Genomic DNA, 22454 nt, shown 5'->3' on the forward strand with positions numbered 1-22454 from the left:
GAGGGTGCTTAGCAGCCTCAGCACTCCTTGTCTAGGAAGCGAATAGGGTTGACACTAGGGAAAACAGGTAAAAATTATCACCTTTAAAATGTTCAAGGATAAAGGAATTCCTTGACAAAAGAAACCCTTAAATGAGAAAAATACAGGGAAGGATTCTCAACTTTGAGGCTTATATAAATTCTTGTTGAATACCCATTTGATCTTAAGCCTTAGGATGTATTTAATGCAGTATATTTGATATCTTGATGTTTTTGTAACTGTGCCCGGAAAAGAATAACAGGGGACGGGGGGGGGGGGGGGGGGGATCCAACCCTAAGATTATGAGATTTTATTTTAATATTGGGCATGACATGGATTTCATTTTTCAGGAAGAAAATGCACTATCGTACATCAGTACTAAACTGGAAAATGGCCTAATAGGTAATATTTGAAGTATTTGTGCACTACTAACTAAATAGATGATTGATCAAGGGAGGGATGTTTGACTTTTTTGTGGAGGACACAGTAATTAAGTAGAAACCAAATACTTCACAAAAAAAATTAAAACAATCCCAGGAACAGACCACAAAATCCTAGGTTCCAGCTCAGCCCAACACTATACAATTTCATATTTGATTTATTATGTTTTAGCCTGGGAGCTTCAAAAGTGTCTAAAAGTTTGATAGGCAAACCCCAGTGAGATTCTCCTGGCTCCTTTGAAAATGGTAGGAATTTTCTATTTACAGCATCACTAGTGATCAATGGAATTTTTGGGACAGTTCAAGAAATATTAAACAGGCTGAGTTTGCTCTTTATGAATTAGTCTGGTGTTTATTCAGCAGCTCATTTTTCATCGAAGCACAGTATTAAAATTTCACTTGTTTGTTATAGGGTTGTCAGAATGAAATCTATTTCCAAAAATATACATTTCCATCTTCTCGTACCCTTTTTTCTTGCTGTAGCTAAGGTTATGTCAACACTCCCAATGTAAACCCCCTCATTTCAAGGATTAGTAATGCTGGCATCATCGGCCCAGACTCAAGAATAGCAAAACCATGAAATAACCTCTCTAGGATCATGTTTTGAAACAATTGTTTTCAGTGCCTTTGCCTTTTGTATTAAGCATCCTTCTGTATACAAAGTAGTGGTATTCAGCTTCTGTTCCAAAGCTATAGGTAAAAGAAAGAAATTGTGTAGGCCCTCATATTTGCATGACACCATTAAAACATTTGTGTCTCAAGGTTAAACTGGATGCCCAACTAAGATTTAAAGATCAGTCCCTGTTCAAGCTCAGTAACTTTTTCCATGGTGTTGTTTACCACACATAACCATAGTAACATCACAAGGGTCCATGCCAGGGCTCTTGGATGGTGTACTCTTCCCACTTGTTGCCATCCTTTGGATCCTCCTATAATATATACATTTAAAACAAGTATACAGCTGTATATTTGCTTAGTCTGCAAATGTTTTGGCATCTCCCATGGAAAAATAAGAGCTAAACCCTGCATGAGGCTTAGGAATGCCAGTGCGATGCTGTGGAGTTCATCATTCACTCCTCCTTCCCTATCAGTCTGGTTTCCCACCATCAAATGGGCTGAACTGTGGAAATAAGTGGAGATTGGCATTTGCTGTGCCCCCTTTTTGGTACCAGCTGAGTGGCTCAGAGAGAAGGTCTTAAGATACGGCAGAGCTACTGCAAGGGTCATCTTCATCATGCATTGCTTGCACATTAGAATCTTTTTTGTGTTCTGGAGAGCTCAAGGCTGGTCTATCCAGCATTCCCTGGGGTCACCTCCTGTTACAGGTGATGAAATTGGTTCATAAAACAGCTTGGTTTGGTTTACATGCAAACTTGAATCTCAATTTTCCCACTCGATGATACAGCACTGTCCTTCCCTGGTTGCCAGAGGTAGCTTATCCTTGGCTGAAGGAGGCCTTCTACAGTCAGAGATCCTGGTGTGTCCGTGCTCTGCATGCAGCCAATTATCCAGCTGGATTTTGTGCAAAAATGGATTAAAAGAGGCTGGCATGGTGATAATTAGATCAATGATTTCTAATGCTTCTGTTGCCCTAATTTTCAAAAGGCTGGGACCATACCATTAGTGCAGCAAGAGCTGAGATAAGGAACACCCAGTGCTTGTCCTTGCCTTGGCAAGACTTCAGAGCCAACATAGTAAATTTTCATGGACCTCATTGCCAGATCCAGTTATGGTACTGGTGATTGGGCCAGCTTTCAGCTGAAGGTGATGGTGACAGCACAAAACAAGAGAATAGACTGGTTAAAGATTTTTCACAAGATGTTTTTAAAGGCAGAAGCAGCTGCTGATAGAGAGTGGCCACTGTTCAAGCAAGGCTTGAACAGAAGAGTAGTACAGAAAAAAAATGAAACTTTGGGCCAGAGGATGGCTGAGCCTACTAGACAATCTTGGTCTTGGAAACACCTGGTCAACAATCTTGGGAAATGATGGAAACTGCTGGAAACTGATGAAAACTGGTGAGGCCTCTTAAAATGCTGAACTTTCCTGGCAATGTGAAAGCAGGAGCAGCTATTTTCAGGCGAGATGGGAATGTGTAGTCATGTAACTAAAGGCCAATGTTGCAGGAAAATAACACCTTGCTGAAAACCTGGAGGCTCAGGTTTAAAAATAATCATAGAAGTTGGAAATTTTGAACCCAATTAACTTCCTAATCAGAGGAAAGACAGGGACGACAAAAGTAGCCACCTCTGAGATTTGCTACTAAAGAGCCGAGCAGGGTCATACTTAATGGTGGTGTGGACCTGCCTCTGTAGCCACTGGTCTGAGCCAGTCAGCTTGTACAAATGTGCTTCTGAATGCCAGTTTGAAAACTAGTCTGGCTTTCAAACATTTCTGCTTGCTCTCCTTTCTTTCATTATTACTGTTTTAAGTCAAAGATGTCATTTCTAGATGTTCTTGACTGATGCACACCCAGTGTTTTGCACGCTGTGCCTGGAGTCTCTGTGATTTTTGCATGACAACAGGATTACATTTATACAATTAATTAACATTTGCTTGACCACTTTTATCCAATTTCTTTCTCTAGCACATAAAAGAGAACCTGACATAAATTTCTCTTTCAAAACAATTGACTTAGCAACTTCTGACCTTCTGTTCTGTCATTCTGAGGATTGATTGGATATTGTTGAATTGTTTCATTCTGCAGTAATTAAACATAAAATTAATTATGCTAGTAACCTATTATTTCTTTGAACCAAGGACTAAGTCATTTGTTTTTGCTTGGTTACTCTGCGAGTTTTGACATCAGACAGCAAAACCTTGCTGTTACAAACAAACTAAACAGTATAAAGGGAGCAATTTAATAACCAAAATAAAATATAAAGACTTCTAATTTCCGTATGGCTGGCCTATTGCATTAGGTTAATATAATTTGATCTATAAATCTTTTAAACCTTATGATTTTGTAATTTAAACATTTCCTGGATGGCTAATCATGCAGGGAAAGAATAATAATAATAAAAAACCCCCCTAACCTAAAACAAAACACGAGCCAAAAATATACCTCAAAAGTAGATTAAAAGATTAGATTGGAGGAGCGTTTGTTGAGCACTTGGTGAGCCCTAGTATGCCTGAATATTTCTGGTGCTTGCTGCTTACACAAGTCTGTCTGCGTTCAGTCTGGTGCTGATGCAGAGTTTCCTTTGTTATGATGAAAGTGTTGTTAGATGTTTACATTGCTGGTATTTGGTGTAGAAAGGAACATCAGAATGACAAGTTGATATTATCAAAATGTATGTGCTCATAGACACCAAAATAGTATTTTGTGGTTTTCATTAGCATGGCCCATATTAATTTAATTAACATGATTGAAAGTTGTATCATACCACGAGGCAGATACTGAGCCCAAGCTTATTACTCCCCCATGGGCTGTAAAATACTGTGGCTGACAAAAGGGGTGCATGTTTGTACGCCTACATGTTTCTGGTTGCAAGTTCACCTGTGTTCTTTGCCCCAGAGCTGGTGTGGATGGTGGGATGATAACCATGCACAAGGCAGACTGTGGGAAAATAGAAATGGGTAACCATCCGGCTCCAGTGGCAGGTGAGCTTTTCCCAGGGTCATGTGCCAAGGTCTCTGTGAGGGATGGTCGTCCTCTTTCAGGGTCACTAGCAGCTTCCCAAGGCTCTGCCTCCATCACCAGCACAACCTGAGAGGTTTTACACTCTGTGTTGGAGCACTGCAAACAAACTTTTGATGTTTGTGATTACCAGCACGAATCCTGGAGGTGGATTCAAATGTTGGCTTTCCATATCCCTGATTCCAGTTGCCACCAACAGGGCCACCATCAAGCAGGATCTACTGCCATGCAGGAGGAAGGACATCAGGGGAAATACTCTTATACCTTTGTTTCCATGCTGTTTTGGGCAGCTGCCTGCTTTGCTTGTACCCAGACTCAGCTCTGATGGAGTCCTGTAACATCTCCAGGTTGCTCTGTGTATGTCTGTTTCTTTGTTCCTCTCCTATTTCCTCTCAGAATGATTTTTGCTGGCAGCCAGCTTTTCATGATGCTTGAATCTCTCTAAAGTAGAGCTAAACTCCTGTGCTGTGACAAGACATACGTCAGAGATGTGGGAATCTTGAACATAAATGACTTTTTAATTGTATGACTCCACATAGCCCATTGCTAAAAGATGTGGTGGGCAGGAGAGAGCAATCCTTTACAGACCAAACACAGATACCAATATATGAGCCCTTTGTTCTTGCTCCCCTGCCCTAAGGCAAGCAATACACTCAGGTCTGTGGACATCAAGCCTAATTTGATCACACTTAGCCCAGTGAAACTATATTGACTTCAGTGGAGACACTGCTTTCCACTGATATAAATGAGAGCTAACTAGTTCTTGAGGCCAGTAGCTATTACCACTCGGGTTAAGAGCGGCATGCAGCAGTGACGGCTGCCTGTTCGTCATCAGTTGAGAAATGTCTGCTTTGTGGGCATGTCTTTCAAGGCTCATTTGTCACCTTTGTGTGGAGGAATTTTGGCCAATGAGTTGTGTTTCAAGTGTCTTAGCATTTCTGTGGGAATGGTTTGATTAAAGTCCTGCCATTAGCTCATAGTTCAAGTGTGCAGTCTCACTGCCTGCAGGAGTAATGTGGAAAAATTTCTGAAGGATTCTGTTTCCTAGTAATCTGGGGTTTTTTCAAGACTTTGACCTGTGCTCACTCTGTGGGAGATCAGTCATCCCTGTCTGTACTAAAGGGTCTTTGGTGCTCCCCAGGCTCTGCTGGCTCCCATCCGTTCCAGTCCCTAAGCTCTGTCTGTGCAGATGCACCTTGCTCCCTGCTTTTTAACCTTAAAGCTTTATTTATTCAGGATAGCCTGAGAGATGTTGTTACTCAATAACTCCCCATTTGTGATTTTTCTATGGAAAAGGCTGTCCCAGAATCTTTGTCTGTTTGCAAACTCACTGTTATTATTTAATTCCATAAATCAGATTCTCAAGATTTATCCTTACCAAGAGAACTGCAGGGAACTTTCTAGCATCCTTTCTGGACATAGGTATCCATTTTTTTAGCTTGCTGTCTCCCACAAGGAGCTGGAAGTCTCTTGAGATAGTTTAAGCAATATTTTTTAGAAATGTGATAGATAAAGAACATATTCTGCAGCTTTTGCATCTCCAGTCTCAAGAGCCACTAATTATGCTTAGAAAACCTTTTACATGACAATGCTATGCAGCATGGAGCTGTGAAGTCCTACCTGTTGTTTTCCTAAATACCAGCCCAGATAGTGCTGGTTTAGATATATTTCAGCCCCTGGCCTTGGCATCTTGAAGGGTATGACCCTGATGATCCCTTCCTCAGCCAACCAGCAGGGTATATAGAACTGAACGTTGTGCATCCTTGTGTCCACCTGCCCTGCACACTCTGTTCCACACCAGTCTGCTCCAGCTGTGCATAAACAGCTCAGCAGTGAGTTATGCATTCCAGCTGACTATTGCTGATCACAAACCTGGAGTTATTTTTCATGGCCAGACCTTCTGAAGCTGCTCTTGGTGTCTTACTTGATGATGGGAGGAAGAAAACATGTTAGAAGTTTCCTCACAGGGAGTTAGTTGCTGCTCCTTATGGAGCCCTTATGGCTTTTAGCATAAAAGTCCTGACTCTGGGGCTGACCTGGCCCTGATTAGAAGGGAAAGTAAAGCTCGAACTAAGGCACGCACATTGCTGAGGTCAGAAATGGAGGAGAATGAGATACAAAATAATTCTTAGCAAATATAGATCAAAGTAGGTCCAGGTAATAGCACATTCAATTCAGTTCATGGACCTCTACAGCTAAATCTCAAAGGAAGTATTTGAAATCAGAAAGAAGAAAAGGAATAAAATCTACTAAGTGAAAACTACCTCTTGTTTTCTCCATCTTCCTGAGTTTTATATGGCAAACTTCTGCATGTTTGGCAAGTGCCTGAAGGGGGACTTGGCCCTTATATCATCTCCCACAGAAAGAGAGTGGACTGGGACAGAATTGCTGCTGTCCTACACTTCTGCTCTTCCCTGGCCAGTGATTTCTGACTACTGCTGGCCAGGCAAATCTTCGATCTTACCCCTTGGGGCTTTGTTTGTACCGCTGACTGAAGCTGGGACAGGGTAAGTAAAACTAACACAGGACAAAAGTGGTAGGAGAGCAGTAGTAACAGTAGGAGGAATGCTTGCAGAGTGAACAAGTAGTGATTTCTGTGACTTTTCTAATAGGGAATTGATTTTTGTTGTTATTGGGTAAATGGTTGCAGGACAATACTGGTTAGGATGACAGCTGAGTTTTATGTCAGAATGATGACTATGCATAGGCATTGAGATCAAATCATCTGGTGTTTAGACTTCTTTATTGTGCCAAGTTACAACAGCTCAACCCTTTTCAGATCAGGTGTTTTGCTTTCTTGCTTTCTAGATCGAGTTTGCTTGCTTGTACTGATGGGAGTGTTGAAGGTTGTTTCTTCTAGCCTGACCTCCGGACCACTCGGGCAAGCAGCTGCAGCATCCTTCCTCACGGTTCTCGTGATGGAAAAACTCATGTTACGTTTTACCACACGTGTTTATGGAGATGAGAAACGATGCCAGTTTATTCTCTTCTTGCTTTGTATTTAGTTTCTCACTGGTAGTGGAAACTTCAGGAAAGGGCAGCCACTTGGGCAGACCTGCTCTGAGAACACAGCACCTGAGGTTTCCCTCTGATAATGAGCGGCTCCAGGAAAAGTTAGCTCCAAATCAAACAGTGATGTCAATGGTGCTCCACAGTGGACAAAAAGAGACCTCAGTGTTACCATGTGGCGCTGAGGTTTTCAGATTAAGATGGGAGGATTAAGGAATTTTACCCAGCAATTTGAGATGCTTTGTTAAGAATGGAGGAGATTTGAGCTGCTTTGTTCTTAAACCACATGTTAGTGAGAAAGCAAACAGGCACTTAATCCTGACAGACAGCAGAACTTGACATCAGTTTGTCCCTGGAGAGGTGACCAGGAGTTCCCCATGCCCAGCTAAAATGGTAATTTCTTCTTTTTTTAGGAGTCTTCTGTGAATCCTCACGCTCAGGGCTGCACACCTCCATGTAGTGCGCCTCACCACTGTCAGAGCCTTGTGCTCCCCAAAACAGGATAGCATTTAAAACCCCACACAGAAGGTGCCAAAATGGTTGCTGAATAGGGCTCAAATATGTTCTAACTTAAGGTCATGTCTTTAGTCTTAAACAGGACCATGCCAAGAAAAAAAGGAGCTGATAATTTTCCTGTTTGGGACTTTGGCTGGTTTCCTGTAACAATAAAAAAATAGCAGTCGACATATAGACAGCTGAGTATATACATGCTTGTATACTTCCCTCTGACACAAATGTTAATGTCTTATATAGATCTTCGAGGTTCTTTTAAACATCTAGTTACATTTTGAGGTCATGTCCTCAGAGGTCATTGATGTAAGCGTATTTGTAGAAAGAAACAAACAGCTCATTGAATTTGGTTTCCCATTTTAACATACATCAGTGAAATTAAATACGCGACGTTAGAATGTCTGGCAACAAACCCATTTTCTGATGTATAAAATTTGACTTTTCCCCTCTGTGTTTATGTCATAGCTAATACACAAAGATAAAGTGCATATACTATGCTCTGCATATTTACTGAACTTTGGCAAGTCACTAAGAGTCAGTACTCAAATCAAATAAGAACCACCCGATTTATAAAACACTCTCCTAAACTAATTTTATTATATTAAAAAGGAACTCTAGGTTGATACCAAGCCAATCAATAACTCATGCTTCCCACTGTTCAGCAAGTATCAACTATCCTTTTCTAATCTTTGTGTTTTGCCACCATTGCAAACCTGGTGTGAAAAGCTGCCCTCATGTATTACTTAAATAAACAGTGCAAATGCACCCAAACAGGAATAATCTCTGTACATGTTTATTTTCTCTGCAGGCACTGAGTATCAGAGCATCTTAGCTTTGTAAAGGGATCTACTCCAGGTAATTCAATTGATATTCCAATTTGTTTATCCTTGTTTTGTTGCTGGCATTATTTTTTTTTCTGCATTATTCTTCTGTCACCTACTAGCCTATACATTCCAATATGAGTGAAAGGATTACTTATACTGGGAAAGCAGAGTTGGCTTTTTTTCAAATGTTTCTAAAAGATCTCCCATCTTCCTCCCAAGACTGCATTTGTTTGGGAATAGTCCATAACCTGTACAGGGATGATTTAAACACTTTTTGCTGTCCCAAATTTCCAGAGAGCAGTAGGAAAAAAAAAAAAAATAGTTAAGTTCAGGGGGCTAGGAGGCTTGGAAGGGGCTAGGAGGCAAAGGAAGACTTGACCTTCCTTTTAAATTATCATACGAACATTAAAGAGGTAATTTATATATTCAAGAGTCTTATCGGTACCACCATTTATTCCTTGTAAACAGCATGGGAAACCTGGCAGTGGTGTAGCAGGATCTGAATAAGAGAATAGCAATTTATTAATTCCCTTTTAAAGACTAACAGAGTTCCCAAACACAGCTTTGGCACCCTGCTTGATTCAGTTGCTTCATGCTTCTATGAAGGTTTATTGACTATATAAGGATCAAATAAGGGGTAAGCTGAAATCAGAAACACAGTATTCATTCATTTAACTCTGCTATAGTAGAGTAAATTCAGGGTGACTCAAGGGACACAATGTCTTGTAAAACATATGTACTTAATATAAGGGTCATAAAATTTATTAAATTAAAAGCTAGGTTAAAAATAGGAAGAAAATTTATGCTGCTGTCTAAACCAGCAATAATTTCCCTTTGGCCTTTCCCTTTCCACCTAATATGGGTTCTAGGTTTTGTTGGGTTGTTTTGTTCTTTTTTTTTAATAGTCAACTGGTAAAATCTACATTGTTCACAAGTGAATGCAAGTCACTCTACCATGTGAACTGGTATGCTGACTAAAGAAGAGGAGGTGTGGCCAGCTGGGAGGATATGTTGCATCAGGGTTGACCACACATGAAAACCTGTAGGTATCCATTTATTATTTTGGAAGGAAGAGTCAGTTGCTCCAGGCCAACAGAGCCTTAAGGCTGACAAAACCAAAAATTTCTCCATTATCTCTCCACAAAGATGCCCCATTTCTGGTGGGATGTCAGCCAGGAGCCTCCTTCCCTAGTGATTCAATCATGGGTTGTGTGAGAAGACCTTCTTATGTGAATGTTGAAGGGTTACTTGAACAAATGCTCCAGGGACTGTGAGACACAGACACAGGACACACCTGTCCTTGACAGATGTATCATCAAAACCAAAGTGCTCAGATGAAGTCAATGTAATTATCCTGCAGTCCTGCAGAATGACAGCAGAATTTAGCTCCTTCGATCAAGACAACCATTTTCTATTAGAGATGTTGGGGAGGTGGGGTGGAAATAAAGTGTTGTGACCTAAATCCTCCTCTCTAACCTCTAAGAAATCAAAGTGATGCTGGCCATCCTTGACTCATGACACTAGCCAGACCATTCCTAACTGAGAGCTCTGCAATGTTTGCTCAATGGCGTAAGTTGTTACAGAAGGCCATGAAAAGCTTGTGTGTGATAGAAGGCCACCCTTTTTCCGTGTGTTTTTACACCACAGGATAACAAAACCAGCCTCAATTCCCATCCCCTGTGTGCTATGAAGGTTTTTTTTTTCCCCTGCATGCTGTTTAAACACTTCTGCGCCCAAATCTGTCACCCATGACCTCATTAAGTTGCATTTAATCACACGGGGATGCCCATCAGGCCTAACCCCATCATTTCCTGAGGAATTTTCCCCTGATTTACTTAATAGCTCTCAAACACTAAGCGGGAGACCTCCGGGTGCTGTTCCCTGTGCATGTTGGGTTACTGGCTTTCATACTGTGTTTTAAATAAACACTGTTTTGCAGGCACACTTGTTTTGAAAAATAAACTTCTGGGCAGAAAGAGCTAGTTCACATCAGAGCCTGATTGGTAGCGATTTGGCTTTCCCCAGCAGATGGGAAGAGGTCAGGCTTTTGGTTTTGGGGGCGTGGGGGTGGGTAGGGGGAAAGAAGTCACTCTTCCTTAAAAAGCATTTCACACCCCCCCAGGGAGAGGAAAAGCCTGAAACCAAAGTGATGGCTCTTTATGGGAGTACTTTGGGAAGAGGGTATGGTAACAGCCCTGCAATGTGCCTCCAATGAGCATCTCATTCTCCATCTCCAGGGAGTGTGACTTTGTCTCTTCCTCACCCTTGTCTTCTGCTGGACACTTATTGGTCCACAACCTTCATCCTCTTGTCAAAAGGCTTTTGGAAGGGTAAAGGCCATTGCCCTTATCCTGTCTATCCTGCCAGCTTAGTTACCTAGTCCTCTGTCCATGACAAGGTTTCACTTCTGGGATGGGAACCATGAAGAACGAGGGAGGTTTATGTCCTCTTGGGTAAGGGTATTCCGTGTGATTAAAAGTTTTGTTTTCTCCCTAAACTGAGGATGTTTTTAGGGAGGCAAAAGTAGGAAGGTTGGTGTGTGTCCTCTGTTTCTTCTAGGACTCTTGATGTGGTTATCACAAATCATTAGACACTGGGAGTAACAAGACTCCTTTGACTGCAAGTTCCACAATGGGCTAACCATGGGTGGACCCAGGCAGTGGTGGCAGCTTGCTGGGACACCAGTGGGACAAGAAACCACAGGGTTGTTGCACTAATCCTGAGCTGGATCTGGCCTACTTGAGGTGGAGCTGCTCAGCCTGGAGGGAAGCCTGTGGTGTTAACAAAATGGTTGTCTGAGAAGAATGAGATGAAGATCCTTCATGCTCAGTCTGATTTTGTGCATATGTATATACACACATCTATAAATATGTGCACATGTGTTTGTTGCCTAGTGGTTTGCTGCCATTTAGGGGAAGGAAAAGTGCAACAGGAGGTTCTACTTTGAGGACCACTATAGTGCCCTAGTGTTGTATCCTCTGATCTTCCACAAAAGACCCCAGTATGGTAGCACAGTGTGCAGCCAGTGAAATTACTGCAGGTATTTTACAGAGGGAAATATTTACCCCATGCAGTATCTTACACATTATGTGGCCTTCCTCTGCGAGAGCTCAGTTTGATCATCATCTCTGAGCAGTACCTTGTCCTGACATTTGCAGAAGATGTATTTTAGAGCTAACCTTTCAGTCCTGCTGATAGGATCACAACATATTCACCATCATCATGTTTGTGGCTCTTCTTTCTTTTTTCTCTACTACAGAGCTGCGCCACTGTGGTGGATAAATGGGAACCCTCCCCTATCCACCACATTGTTGTCTTCTTTTAAATTATAGAGACAATTTATGAGGTGAATGAGATGAATGACATCCAGTTATTTTCTTTGGTCATTCTCCATAGCCAGCATTGTCTAAAATTGCTACTGAAGTCATGCCCATGCTGCCGTGCATCGGGAGCAAGTTTGGAGTGGCAGTCCCGGTGAAACCAGGTGGATGGCATGGGTGCCTTTATGTTTTTCAGATCAGAGGCAGCATGTCAAAACAAGGTGTTCAAAGGGAGGCAATCCCTTTGCCTCCTTTGAGAGCCCTGGGGCCAGGCTACAACACAAATCATTTGTCCGTGGGAAGGGTCACCAATTAATTAGCAGTTTTATTTTTAAAAAAATTTAAACTGGCAGCCCTTCTGAAATTTAAGCACATTGTTCATGGTGTAATTATAGATGAAATATTAGAGAAGTGGACTAATTACATACAATGCACTTGAGCCCAATTAAAATAGCATCTGCAGTGAACGTAGGGGTATTCTCTTTCGCTAATAAGAAATACTTTCTTAACAACAGAAAATAAAATAGCTAAATTGGATATGCAGTTGAGATTATAAATATCCTATTAGCATATAAAACGAGGATTAACCTTATTTAATCACTGCTTGCTTGATCATCAAAAGTCATGTTTCACCTCTATAATGTAGCTGTAGCCTCTTTGAAGCAAAAAAAGAGCAGCATATTAATAAATTTAGCTAATTAGGTGCTTTTTCTCATCTGCTCAATGGAGCTGGTGGAGCAAACCAGCTGCCCCTAAGCACTTGGCTCTTTCACATCTTAAAAGTTTAAGCTCATTTCTAGTAGACACCTATTGATGAAGATGCAGGGTTTATGCAGATTTGTTTGTGGGGTTCTGGCCTGTATAGCTTCATGGGTAATCATATCAAGGAAGACTTTGAGCTGTGAAGCTGTTGGAGAGGAGAAAAAAGATGAGGATAAAGAAAAGGACTTAAATTACAAGTTTTATCCTCTGCAAAATAAAGTTCTGCCTTAAATATCACCATGTGAGGGCCCATTCTAATTTCAGTCACTCAGGAGGTTGGAGCAACTTGGTTTACCGCGGGTCTGTCACCGCCGGTGTCCCTGAGAGCCAGCTGGCGCTCAGAGGAGGCTGCGCTCCCGGCGCGGCGGGGAGAGGTGCTACCCGCCAGCTGGCGACTTGGCTGTGCAAAAGCTGGGCAAGGGGGCTGGAGCAGCGAGTGAAGTAGTTTGACCTCCAATCTCTTCTATAAATATTCAGCTGATCCACTATGCACAAAAGGACACAAGCTCTGAGCAAGAAGAGGGTTTTCAATCCATTATTTTGGAATATTTTCTGTCCATGTCCTGTAGGGAATGGGTCCTGAGGTATTGCTGCCTGTTATATCTGAGGATCGCTTGGCAGATTTTAGAGCTGGCCTTATTTACAGAGCTGTTCTGCCTCTGGCTCCATCGCACCATCCTTCCGTTGGGTCTGTGTGTGGCAGAAAATAGAAGTAAAGCAATGGTGGGGCGGGAGCAATCCTATGAAATATGGGCATAGTTTGATCTAACCCTGTGCAGCTCTGCTCCCTGGTTGTGTACTGTTTCCATTAGTGCCTGTGTGTTTTCCTGGCATGAGGGCCAGCGGCTGATAGCTTGCAGAAGCTGAGTTTTAAATGTGCCTGTTGACATATTCCCAGAGGAAAGGCTTGAGCAATACCATCATCTCTGGGCTGAAGAAGGGCCCTGCAGCACTGATGGCATGTGTTTGAGGGCTAGTAGCTGTAATATGGGCTCGTGGCTCCTTGGCTAAAGGTGAATGTTACCCCCCTGTGACTTGCCTTATTCCCAGGGACCATTTCAGCTTTGATTTCAACTATGTATGTTCAGTTTTGATCCAAGTGTGGACCCAAACCCAACCAAAATGAGCCTAAGACTAGTCTCTCAAAATACTTGATACGGCAATGCCTAAAATGAATAAAGTGATTTTCTCGGCAGTAGCAACTGTGAAAAAGAGGATAGAGGCACAGAAAGTCCCATATTTAATTGCAGCTCATCTTTTGTGATTTGTCTCTACCAAGCTATGCTGAAGCATCGGCTGCCTCTGTCCTATCCCTAGGCAGAAGTGTGAATTTTCCCCTTGCTTCCACAAATACTAGTCAAGTGCACCGAGGGACGGTGGTTTTATTTATCGTATTCAAGGAGCCACAATTGGATGTTTCACAATAAACTGGGCTCAGCCTGTGATTTACAGTAATGGGGAAAAGCACTCTGCTGGCATGGCCCTGGTGTTGCCAAGTCTTGTGATGGTTGCAATGATTTTTCCTTACTGCCACAGAGCCTGGAGCAAAGTGTTCATAAGCGTTTCAGCTTGCTTTTTTTTTTTTTTTTTGGTAGTGGCAATGGAAGGCTTTGTTTTCTTGTATTAAGAGCAGCCTTCCATCCCTTAGGGCAGAACAAAAGAGCTTGGAAGCATGTTCTCAGTGTCCCCACAAAGACTCAAAAGGCAGCATGAATTTTTTTTATTTTTTTTTAAAGGAACCCCCAATTTGTTTTCCCACGATTGGTTTAAGTCACTCTGGCATGAGTTCATATCCTTTCTTGCCTGATTCATAGAGACTGGAGAAGGGCAGCAGTAGCAGAAGCAGCAGCAGCTACCTCCACAGGGCAGGAGGTGGGGTGACGCTACCAAATTAGGTCTGCAGGGGCGTTTGGAGCTAATGGGGTAGACATACACCTTTTGTTGCTGCTGCTCCTGTCTTTAAATCTTATTATCACTTACATTTTTAGGGATTATACCCATATTCATCTAACCTGGTAGAAGAGGGTTAAAGGAACCTGAAGCGTAAATGTAGCTCAAATTATTAAAATCAATCTTGTGGTGGTCCTATTTCAGTTCTTTTCAAAACTCTCCCTTCCAGTGACTCCTGGCTGTGGCACAGGCCACCTTCTCATTTGTAGCCTGCCACTTTCCCCCTCCTCTGCTTTTGGTGCTAGAAATCACATTCAACTAAACACTTCAGAGAAACACAGGAGGCAAATTGAAAGTGACTGGGAATAAAATAGATTTTGCCATGCGGGGGGATTTGAGGTGTTATACTGTAGGGGAGGGCTGTGGGTGAAGTGACTGAATCCAGAAACATATGGAGAATGGAAATGTCTGTGGGTGATCGTAACATCAAAAACATGAAATGAAGTCAGCTGCCGTGGTAGAAATGCAAGTTCAGGGACTCCGCTGCAAAGAAATGAAGGAAAATACAAGAGGGAATGAGAAACATTTTTCTGGCTTTCATGGCTATTCATATGGCAAGAAACCTCTCTTTGGGCTCTGGTTTTAAATCGTTTGTGTTTTTTTCACTGATGCTATAGCCTTAAATCATGGTAATATTCCTGAGCATAGAAAAGATAACTTGGGGACTCTAGTTTCAGTGACAGGAGAATTAAACACTGCTTTCAATGTAGCTGCAGCCAAAATCCTGTCTTTTTTTCCTCCCATCCTGAGCATTGATTCATTAGGCAAATTCAATATTAACAGCAGCTTCTTGCCTTGTCAGGTGGGCCAAAGAGTTAAACCAAAACGAAGCTGGCAGTTGACTTTTATCCACTTACATCAAATTAGAGGAACTCTCGGCCCTTCATGTGTTCTTATTCCCTGAAAAGAGAGAAAGTTTGGGAAATCTAAAATCCCCGAGTGCCACAAAAATGTTAGATTTTGGTCTGATTCCCTTCAAAGAGATCATTCATCTCGCTTCCCACTTAGCCATCAAAAATGAAGTGGCCCGATTTCCAGAACCGCTTGGCAGCCAGCAGCTCCCTTTGAGATTTTTCTCCTGCATGCTCACACCCTGGAGCAAGAAGAGCTACTGTCCCTTCTGTGCTGTAGAGGGGAAAAATTTTGGCCGCTGCATTGAGATGCCTAAATCGGGTTTAGAAGTAATTTGCAACCCTAGCTCTGACCACTATGATTGGTTGTCACTTCTCATCATCCCCTCCAGATCTTCAGGGGTGGTTTACATGGCAATTCAGCTTCAGCTTTGAGTTGCTACATTAGGGGAGAAGGGTCCCGTTGCGATGCTGGATTGTTTTATGGGGGAAAGCAGAAACCAAGATGCTTCAGTGGGAGGGGGGAGAAATAGGTCTTTCCAAAGAAGATCAAAGGAGGCAAAAGGAGGGGACTGATTTTCAGCAAGAGGAGAACAGGGCTCATCTCACTGCCTCTGTGCTATAATTCAAGGCTTGTTTTTGAGACCCGTCACACAATTTCTCCTGCAACAGGACTGGGGGGGGAGTGTGGGGAGAAGGACTTGGTTAAATTGTAAATGAGTATTTCTTCAAGCGCTCTGAGGAAATATGTTCTTTCCCCGTAGAGCCTATACATTATTTTCATGTAGTTAACAGGGCCTCACATTTCCTGGAACTATCAACCAGACCTTAATTCTCCTCACAAGACATCCCTTTAAAATTGTGAAGCTCTCTTAATCAACCTTTGTATCAGCGGCAAATTTGCAGTATGACCTAATTTGAAAGAGGTCTTGAAGTGCTGACTCAAAGGGTTGGTGAATAAAGGCCAGTCATTGCCGCTGTGACACTAATGTGATGCAAAACAAAATCGAGTTGCATCAGCTGAACATTAGTTTGCAAAAAATATTAGTGATTGAAGCCACTTGCTGGTCATCTTTTATTTATACTTATGAAATTTATACTTCTTGGGGTCTGAAACGGCTCTAAAACAAACTTCTGGAGGAGAAGCACGAAGAGACTCTTAAATGGTGAAAAATCCCAGTCGGATCTATACATCTAAGCTGCATCATTTGCACTTCATAATCTCCTCTCTTTTATAGAGCAGGAGGCAGACACATTATTTTAGAACTTTTATTAAAATATTTATACAGCAACAGATGAAAATTCTCATCCTAATATGTCTCTTTGCATTTTTCAATTACATTCCAACTCTTTATCTTTTTTTTTCCCTTCTCTAATTGAAATGCAGACGATACTCCTTCATTCTCTGGATAAGTAACTGTCTCAAAATGACTAGCAGTTACTTTGGGACTCGAAGAAATAAAAAGGGAAGAAGGGATTTGGGCCAGAAATTTTATGGGGGAAAAAACATCCCTCACAAAGCAAGAAAACCCCACAGTTTTATTTAACATCTCCAAAAAGAAAAAGTGAGTATAAATTATTGAGGGGTTTTTTGCTATGATTTCATAGGGGCATTGTTTCAATTCCTTTTTTCTCCTTTTTTCCCTTTAGCTTCTCTTTTTCATGCTTTCTTAAGGAAACTTATTTGAACTAGAACAACCTGGCCAGAGAGGAGCAGAGTGCATTTCTTTACCAGTTTGTCAAATATTGGCTACTAATTTACACTCTGAGGAGTTACCTAAGAATCAGGGGTCTAGGGATGAACCAACTCAGCAGAACTATTTTTCCCTGCACTTTTTTTAAAAATTATTTTTCTTTTAAATTGAAATATCAATAATGCAAATCATCTAATATGTGCTGATAAAACATCTATGACTTTCCACTGAACTGTCTGAAAACCAGATACATACACACACAGAACAAGGGAGACAGGCTATTAGTTTAAAATTTAGAGGACCAATAAGTTTTTGATAGCAATGGGTTACTGTGCTAATGATTATTTAACTTGCTTCATGTAGGGTTAAGTACGTATGGCTATGTAAAGTGCAGCGCCTTACTGAAGTGAGACACTTTTGCCTCTGAAATGCTATATTCAAAGCAGGGGGAGGAAAGCAGCCAGATTATAAAAAACAGTTACTATATGATGGCAAATTTCAAGCAATTGTGAAGCAGAATCCGCTACAGTTAAAGAAGTAAATTTTGCTACTGAGGGGAAAAGAACCCAAACAGCCATACACAAACCCAAAATACTTCTGAGTTTCCTCTCTGCTTCTTCTTAGAAGCTATTTTAGTATGGCTGTATTTATTGATGGGTGCAAGCACAGAACAGGGAACACGGCTGGAGGTTTTACCTTGCTGGTTATTCTCCTAATTATTCTCATCCTTTCTCTTGGTCTGCCTTCTTTTCCTATATTTTTTTAATTTTATTTTCTTTTGCTTATCATCAAGATGTGTATTATCACAATAAGATACTGTGGGATCTGGGGTTTGTTTGTGTCTTTTTGAGCTTGAAGGGACATCTTATTATATACATATTATTTAATATTGTACATACTATTCAAGAAAACACTGATCATTCTTTTTCAAGTATAAGGTAATGCCACTTCTAAGTTAAAAAAAGGGTAAAAGTAGCAATAAATGTTGGATAACCTGTAAATGATTCACAAACCTTTTTTTAACTCCAGCACTCTTCAAGTAATGTATGTTTGTGTTTTTTATGTTGTTTATTTTGTCTTTCTAAAGGGATTGCACTTGCTAACCTCCCAATTTTGGGTTATTTATTCTTTATGTGGCTGACTCCTTAACAGTGTTGCCATTTGTGAGTATTTTGAGTCCTTCAGCCCTCCTAGGAAGGTGTAGGTAGGAATGCTCTAAACCTTCTAGTAGTTTCCTGTGGGGAGAGGATGGCAAAGTAATGGCTAATGATCTGAAAGTTAGCTGGAATTCGGAGACAAATACCAAACATAATATATCTATATACCTATATATATAAAAGAGATTTTTTTTCCTAAAAAAGAAGCAAAAAAAATGCAATGAAAATTTATGACCTTAACATTCCTTCAGGGTCAAGCAATTTATCAAATTCTCTCACTTTCTGGTTTCAATTACACAGCTATTGTGGAAGGAACTTATTTTAGCAGGTTCATTTGCCTCAGTAGGGAATACAGGACTTTGGCCTAATGCTTCACCTTTAGTGCAGGCCATTTGAGCCTTAGAACAAATACCAATCATCACTCTTTGGAAAAAAAAAAAAGTAAAAAAAATCTGCATCGGTATGGCCTATTGGAATGGGGTTTCTGTCAAGGTAAACGGTTGTCGGCAATGACTGTGGTAGAGTGGCGATAAATCCCATTTTATTGCTGAAAAATTCCAGCTTCTCTCCATGCCTGACAGCTCCCCACATTCTCGTACCCATTTGGGCAATTTCTGTACTATGTCCATCTGGTTCTTATTACCTCTCAACCTGCCAGTGTCTGATCCAGAAAAAGTGCAGGTCAAAAACAGGGGAAAGAAACCAAGGTGATGGACAAAACAGAAAGAGAGTGATTGAGAGACCAAGTCACGCTTCCTGTTCCTCCCTCCCCAGCCAAAAAAATATGGGTTTGAGAGGAATAAAAAAATTTAAGGGAGGCTATTAGCTTAATTATAAAGTTGCTGTCCATGTCCTTAAAATACAAAATTAAATAAGTAATAATCCATATGCTCCAAGCTTTGGTATTGCCACCAAATATTTGCCTAGGACACTGATGACATCTGCCCGAATAAAACCTTTCTGGAGAAATTGGAAAAGCCAAGACTTTGAATCCTTAAATCTAGGAGTCCTGGTGTGACCATTTCACGTGCAGCCTTTTTCACTGTGCCCTTGGCATTCGGGAGGATGAGACTTGTCTCCAAAGGTTCATTTGGGGGGGTGCATATTGTTTCAGGAGAGCATAATTAAGTATAATTAAATTGCAATTTGAAAAAAAAACAACCCAAAGTAAAAGTTAAGCTAGCTTCTTGATAGAAAAATTAAAAGAAAGGAAAATCTTTGTTTCCATGCAAGTTTTTTGCATACTGCTGAACCCAGACCTACTTTAGAAAGTCCTCAAAACCCCCTACAATAAGCAGAGGGAGCTTTTGATAATTTTTAAAAATTTAAAAATCAAACAAATTAACCCACAACAACTGAACTGTCAATAAGTCAAACAAAAAACCCATGGGAGCACTTGCTCTCCTCCCAGCTAAAGCTATATTGTGTGGCATTTGTCAAAGGAGCCCCTAGTGCTATCAGGAGACATGCCCTGATCCACTTTCAATCTCTCCCTTCAAGGGAGCCTAACAAATTTAATTGCAATTTCTGTATTTATTCTACCTGAAATACCTCATTTCCCACCCAAAATGCTGCTCACTGTACCTTTTTCCTCCACAGATCATCACTACTCAGGTCCTCATGTTAGCTTACACAGCCTCTTCCCACATTCCCTGAAGATGCAAGAGAAATTAAACCCAACTTTTTGGAGCTAAAACTTCCTAAAAATCTGACTGAATTCCAAGCAGCAGAAAATTCAGAGTGTTCCCTACCATCTACTCTGTGATCCTCGGGGAGGAAAACTCTTGAGCATCCCACATTGGGTGTCTCATAGATGGTAGGATTTGCTGACAGGTGTAACAGTCTGGTCTGGCACCAAAAGGCTGGAAATTGTGGGATATATTAGGAATTATGTTCCCATGGCTTGTACAAACCTGTTGGCTCCCAGAAGCTCAAGATGTGGCTCTAATAGTGAACAAGACACAGGGGTACAGTTTTCAGAGGAGCTGGAGGAAGATGTTGCCATTGAACAAGGAGCTAGGACAGAGAATGGGTAGGAAGGAAAAGGTGGGGAGAGTTCAAGATCTTGCTCCTGAACGGGTCACCTAAAAACACAATGTGCAAAACGTGACATCCAGCTCACCACCTGTCCTTGCAACTTCTCCCTCTGCTGCTGGTGCAGCCATTTAAAATAAGAATTTAGAGGAGGTTGCTTTGATGGGAAAAGTCATCTTCTCTGTTACCTTTTGGTGTCAGTAATGGCACTGAGAACTCTGACCCCCCAAGCTTAGGATTTGCTTGCATTTGTCATGGATTGTAGAGTTAGATTTTTAAAAAATTATTATTTTCTGCATGTCTTTTTCTTTGTTCAGTTGTGGGGGGAGCACTATGCAGATTTAGATACCAAGAGTGTGTTTTGAGACATCTACAAAAACCTTGGCTTGATGAACCACTCAGCCACACTGCTTGATTTGCCTGCGAAGCCATTGAATACAAAAGAGGCTGACATGAGGGAAAGCCCCAACTTCAACAATAAAAATATGTCAGCATGAAAATGGTTAATGGTGAGTATTATAGCTTCAAAAGATCCCATTGGCTACCCCTAAAGGATGCCCTGCAATTGTTAAACTCATCAGATGCAACTACCCTTCCTCAGCTAGCCCTTACATTTGTCTGGCTAAAAGTAAAAAAATACTATAATAAATCGGTAACATATGTTGCCAGACAAGAATAAGTGATATAAATAAAGAGTCAAGAGACATAGCCCCTCAAGAACAATGTGTAAAGATTTAAACTTCCAATGTATTAGTTAAGCTAGGAACATTTTAGGAGGAACTTGAAAGTGGTGTACTGTTTGTTTATATCATTCCTTCTCCTTTTTTTTTCCCCCCTCTCTTTTTTCTTCTCTTCAGATTGCATTTTAAATCAAAATGTTCTCCATGACTGACTGCTTTGCAGCACTAGGGTAAGTCCCATTTTTCCACAGCTTAAACAAAAAATATGCCTAAGAAATCTATGCCAGAAAGGCGTTTTATTGGGTTTTGGCTTAGGAAATAAGCACAATGTTGTCGGGAAGACATCCTCTCTTTTTTTTTTGTCTTTTTCTTCTTCTTTTTTTTTTAATCCAAATGTAGGAAATTGTGCATGTGCAAACACAGCTACTATGCTACTATCAAGAAAGCCAATTCTCTGTAAAGGTGACATGTCTCCAAACTAGTAATATATTAACAGCTGCAGCATTAAAAAAGAAAATATAAAACCAAATATGCTTTGAGACTAGGCTGGATGTTTTATTTATCTTTTTCTTTTATTGAGACATCCTTTGAAAAATGGCATAAAATAAATAGTTTTACAAAGCAACAATATAATCAATCTCTAAATGAGAAGATAAATCAAGGATTTCATTAACTGCTGGTAGCCAGTTTAAATTGTAGTCTTGTCCATAATGTCTATCTATCTATGTATGTCCAAGTTATATTAAAAACCTTTAAATGGCTTTGTAATATCAGCTACATCTAGCTATTATAATAATTAATGATACTGTTTTATAAATCAATATATGTATTCTTGATAAATTCATATCCAGTTAATGGTGTAATTTAAATAAAAAATTAATGTAATAAAGGACATACTGGAATAGGCAGGAAATCTTTAAAGGTTAAGAGGCAAATTTGTCTAAATTCTTTTCTTTGTACCTATTTTTCGAGAAAGCCTCCATTGAAATGCAGCTGATAGCAGGCTGGCTCTCCGGATCGCGCTCTTGCCATTAGTTTTGTATTAACAGCAGCCGGTGAGTTTTTGCAGCCACAGGAAAAGGGAAAGCCCCTTCAGCAACAGGAATACTTTTCTCCCTGGTTTCTCATCCTGCTGCAAAACTGCAAACAAAAACGAAGACAAAAGCAAAAAGAAAGAAAGTAAAAAACAAAAACCACTCCGGCATTTGGCCAGAAGCAGAAATGGTAAAAATGCTCTTTTTTTACCGTTCCCCATTGATTCCATATTTGTATTATTACAAGAATATTTTGCTTGTTCTATATGGTGTCATTAAAAAAGGTAAAATATGAACATTTTGTTCCAGGCATGAAGTGCATTCAGAGGAGCCTGGAAACCCTGCAGACCGTTCAGGGTAATAAAAAGCTGTTCTTTATCTCTTGTTTTAAATACAGTTAATCCTGTTTATTCAGCAAACACATCTAAGAGCAACTTTGAGGGAAAAAAAACAAAACAGAAAAAGCTGGAAATTGCCTTTTTCTATCTGCAGTGGTGAGAAACCGTGGCTCTGTTCCTTTGCTTTTATTTATAG

The 22454-nt window shown here is 40.8% G+C and overlaps 2 long non-coding RNA genes across 5 annotated transcripts in view; one reads left to right on the forward strand and one right to left on the reverse strand.

Moving 5' to 3' along the window:
- Positions 1-20533: 20533 nt before the first annotated feature.
- The window catches only part of LOC125323986, an 18421-nt gene continuing 16500 nt past the window's right edge, over positions 20534-22454 (forward strand). For 2 of the 4 annotated variants that reach the window (XR_007202742.1, XR_007202743.1), the window contains exons 1-2: positions 20534-20715; positions 21064-21116. This is a non-coding gene — a long non-coding RNA (uncharacterized LOC125323986). Of the gene's footprint in view, positions 20716-21063; positions 21117-21862; positions 22111-22454 lie in introns of all 4 variants that reach the window. The other 2 variants (XR_007202740.1, XR_007202741.1) reach the window with 2 other exon arrangements.
- LOC125323988 overlaps positions 21426-22454 on the reverse strand; it is a 9621-nt gene continuing 8592 nt past the window's right edge. The window contains exon 2 of the long non-coding RNA XR_007202746.1: positions 21426-22026. This is a non-coding gene — a long non-coding RNA (uncharacterized LOC125323988). The remainder of the gene's footprint in view (positions 22027-22454) is intronic.

The sequence above is a fragment of the Corvus hawaiiensis genome, chromosome 3 (assembly GCF_020740725.1).
Source record: "Corvus hawaiiensis isolate bCorHaw1 chromosome 3, bCorHaw1.pri.cur, whole genome shotgun sequence".
In the NCBI taxonomy this organism is placed as follows: domain Eukaryota; kingdom Metazoa; phylum Chordata; class Aves; order Passeriformes; family Corvidae; genus Corvus; species Corvus hawaiiensis.